This window comes from Urtica dioica, chromosome 6, assembly GCF_054948205.1.
Source record: "Urtica dioica subsp. dioica isolate 48M chromosome 6, U.dioica_male_clone48M_v1_H2, whole genome shotgun sequence".
NCBI lineage: Eukaryota > Viridiplantae > Streptophyta > Magnoliopsida > Rosales > Urticaceae > Urtica > Urtica dioica.
Genome location: NC_142761.1, coordinates 6281534 through 6286201, shown reverse-complemented (window position 1 = coordinate 6286201; position 4668 = coordinate 6281534). Strand labels below are relative to the sequence as shown.

Here is a 4668-nt window from a genome sequence, read left to right as displayed (position 1 = left end):
CATTTTCTTTCAATCTGATCGAGCTCGATTCTCTCAAATATTCTCTATGAATAATGGCGCCCCCAACGCACTCATAGCAATCGAACTAATATTGAGCATCAGAGCGCGCGCTAGAGGCACCGCATCTGCGCCCCTCTATGCTTATTTTTTTTCTTCTTACTCTTAGGTCTCCCGACAAACGAAGAAGGTTCTTGAACTAGGGGAGAGAACTCCTGACTTTCGAGTTTCTACAAACCCGGCTCGGGCGCGGCCAAAGGAATCTCGAGGGATTGCCTCCTAAATAGTAAATTCTAAGCGTTGTTCCAAATCCTCGTGCATTTATTGTTGCATCGTTTGATATCCTCAAGGCTTTGATTAAAAAAGCATAGTTGAAGTCATCAACCGCAACTCCAAGCTTCTAGTCAAATTGAAGAGAATATACAAAATTATCAGTTTTTCATGGGAAATGCACATATTTTAATCAGATTTTCAAGGGAAGTGCATAACGAGAATGATTGAGAAATAAAAGAGTACGCGTAAGAAATAAATTAGCAATTGATATTTTTCTAGAACGCATGAGAAAAATCAAACAATGTTTATTGTGCAATTTTTATCACTCTATTATACAATGCAAAATCAAACAGTGTTTATATCCAACCAAAAAAGTTACAATTTTCTACATATCACATTTTAGCCACTTTGTTTGACGAAAGGGTATACCCAAATAATTTAGTATGAATGTTATCTGCATTATTTGCTAAAATAATGGCTGTATTTGTGAAATTTATTGCGAATTTGCAAAAACATAAGGCAGTTGCATAATACACAAACCTTGACATATACTTAACTTATATATTTTACTGTTAGGATTTTAAATCCCTAAAATAATCCTAATTCAATTCAAGAGAAACAAAACCATAGATCTTAATAGCGGAAGCGTACCTGAATCCATGGATTGAAAATACAAAAGAGTGGTGGTTTTCCAATTGCAGTTTGCCTGATAGTCTGGAGTATTCTTGTTGATGGGGATACAAGAAAAGATCGTACGTACTGCAATCAGGGACCTACCCTGTTACTAATAACTTTCAGGCAGTTACTAATAACTATTGCTTATTTCTAATTTGACCCCTCATCAAATTAGATTAGCACTTATGGTAGCCACATAATAACTTCATGACAAATATGTCCTTAAGTTACAAACTTTATTCTAAATTAGACCACATCAATTTTTACTTAATTAATAATGACCCAACACATTTATTTAATGACATTAGTAGTCCCAAAATTATTCTAACAATCTCTCACTGGACTACATATGTGTAAAATAAATGTGTCAACCTTAGCGCGTAGAAAAGGTTTGTCATTATCATGATGTGACATATTACAATCTCGTCCATCAATTACATCAATGTAGTATCAAAGTTGTTTTCGTTGTATCAATCACAACTAAACACATCAGTGGTCACATACATCAATATAATCAAATGACATAGATTAATCATGAATATGTGGTAGATAAAATTATATGCAAGGTGATCTATTCATATCAGTTTTATCCAATCCTACTTTAAAGAGATCAAACTATATCCTAAATATGCAAAGTGTGATAAACTAATACCATAAATCTGATCAGAAACAATAAATATGTGTGTTTACAAACAACACATTCAAACATAAAGCACACAACATAAATAAAACAAACAAACAAACTCCCACCGAATCTAGATATCCTGAAGCTCTACAACACCCATATGAGAAGTGTGTTCATGAAAGACCTTCGATGGTTGACCCTATGTAAGAGGGTCCGCTATCATGGAGTTTGTTCCTAAATGCTCTATATAAATTTGTCTACTTTGTACTCTTTCCTTAACAACTAAGAACTTGATGTCGATATGTTTCAACTTCGTCGAGCTCTTATTGTTGTTGGAATACATTACGGCTGATTTATTGTCACAATATAACTTAAGCGGGCTTTCAATTCCTTCCACAATACGCAGCTCTGTGACAAAATTCCTCAGCCATATACCATGGTTGGATGGCTCATAACATGCTACGAATTCTACTGCCATGGTGGATGAAATTATAAGAGTCTGTTTTGCACTCTTCCATGATATAGCTCCACCGCCCAACAAATAGACATAGCCTGATGTGGATCTCCTACTATCTTGGCATCCCGCAAAATCCGAGTCAGAATAACCAATGATCTCCAAGTGGTCTGACCTCCTATATGTGAGCATGTGATCTTTTGTTCTTTTCAAGTACCTCATGACCCGTTTGGCTGCTTTCCAATGATCCATACCTGGATTGCTTAAGTATCTGCCTAAAACTCCAACAATATACGCAATATCTGGACGCGTACAAACCTGACCATATATAAGACTCCTAACTATTGCTTATTTTTAATTTGGCCCATCATCAAATCAGATTAGCACTTATGGTAGCCACATAATAACTTCATGACAAATATGTCCTTAAGTCACAAACCTTAATCTAAATTAGACCACATCAATTTTGACTTAATTAATAATGACCCAACACATTTATTTAATGACAATAGTTGTCCCAAAATTATTCTAACATTTACATCCAATCATATTTTTATATTTCTTATCTATTTTATATTAGTTTTTAAATAATTTCGTTGACTCTGAAATAAATATGAAATCTCGTATAAAAAATATTTTAATTAAACACAAATTATACATCATAATTATTTTTTTGGGAAACATTACACATAACATATAAAAGTTAGGTATATAAATAATAATAATAAAATAAACTACTAATTAAAACACATTGCATATAAAAAAAAATATATATATACGTAGAGTCTAATTAGAATAATATACTTTTTTTAGTTTGTTATAAAATAACATCATGATGAATCAAAATGTAAGTTTTGAGATTGTTTTGATATTAAAGTTCCATTAGTTACACGAAATTTATTACCAATTAGGCCACTTCAAACGTTGAAATTTTATTTTAGTCAACGTTTCAAAATGTTTGGTCAAATAGCTATTTTCGCTGATATGACAAGTTTTAAACATGTAATATTCTCAAAATATCCTTTTCTCAAATAGCAAACGGTTTTTAAAAGTAGATAAAAACAATATCTTGGATTGTTAATAAATATCAATTATTTTATTTCCATAAGAATAGGAAGCAGTCATTGAACGTATATCTACTGATGTGTATCTTTCTTAATTGTTTCTGTCTCTCTCTCTCTCTCTTTGACGTAGTTGCAATTTTACAAGAATTTTGGTTGCAATCTTGAGGACTTCATCTGGAAACCGTATATAACATATAACAAAGAGTAACTTACTCTGATATGGTGTAAAAAAAGGCAACGTGTGTGTATATATATATATATATAGGTTTGGTAAATTCTTGCTCACATTGTTTGATTATCCTCCAATTGATCTGTGACGACCCGACTTTTCGGACAGTCTTACTTATCTTACTTTTTAAACTTTAGAAAATTCTTTAGAAAACTTGGAGGATTTTTTTTTAAAACACATCGAATCAGTGCGAACTAAAATTTTAAAGATCTTAAAAAGAAACAAAAGCATTTAAGAAAAATATGAAGATTGCATATTGAACACTTCATGAGAAGTACTTAACCAAAATTGAAAATACGAATTTGAAACAAAATATAACAGCAAACATACTAAAACATAATCCATAACCTAAATCTCAACCAAAATATAAAACTCTTTGAAACTTCGAAGTAAATGAAAATAAAAACCTTTAAAAATTATTTCTTAAAAACTCGTAACGGAAGACTTATTTCTTAATAACGAAAACAAAACTTTAAACTTTAATTATTTCTTAATAACTCGTAGCAGAAAACTTAATTCGTGAATGGAATCCATGACCCAATCCTCTCGCTATCGACGCCGCTAGTCCGCCCTGCTCAGTTCCTTGTAAGATGTTTACCTACAACACAGACGTATATCACTACTACAAATACAGTTTTCCGGTGCGGATGACTTTTGGGTGCGACTATTCGCATCTAAAAGTCGCACCAAAAAGACTTTCAGGTGCGAATAGTCGGACCCAAAAATCAATTAAGCGCTGAAAAATTTTCGCGAATTTTTTTGAATTTAGGTGCGACTAGTCGCACCCAATACTTTCTCCAACGTATTAGGTGCGACTAAGTCGCACCTAAATGATCTAAAATTTATCCGCGGCCAAACTTCCCCCTTTTTTTTTTTTACAAATGTCATTGGGTGCGAAGAGATGAGCTTACGCTCAGCGAGAATAATATAAAGCTCACAAAATAAAAAGAGTAATGCAATGCATGAACCGGTTATTAGTATTTTAAAACTAATTGATGACTTGATCTTTCTTTTCTTGATACTATCAACTTTTAGTTCGTGGTGCCCCTAGGGTAGTCGTACCAATTTCAGTGTATACTTTAGATACGAAGACGTGGGGGTTATAAAGTCCCACACTTCACTCTATCTTTTAAACTTATTAGGGCCTCGGCCCGAGAAATTTCTCCATTAGAGCTTCGGCCCGGGAAACTTCTCCTTAATATCTCTCGAGGCGATACGACTCCCTTGCTTATCTTTATCTTTTCACTTTTAAAATTACTTTACATACTGATATGACATGTACATACACACTTTCAAACATATGCTCATACAATACATGACAAAAAAAAATAAATAAAACATGTACATTCTC

General features: G+C 32.9%; 1 pseudogene; it reads right to left on the bottom strand.

Annotated features, from left to right (window-relative positions):
• Positions 1-1769: 1769 nt before the first annotated feature.
• LOC149393151 (secreted RxLR effector protein 161 pseudogene) lies at positions 1770-2276 on the bottom strand (annotated as a pseudogene).
• Between the last annotated feature and the right edge of the window lie 2392 nt (positions 2277-4668).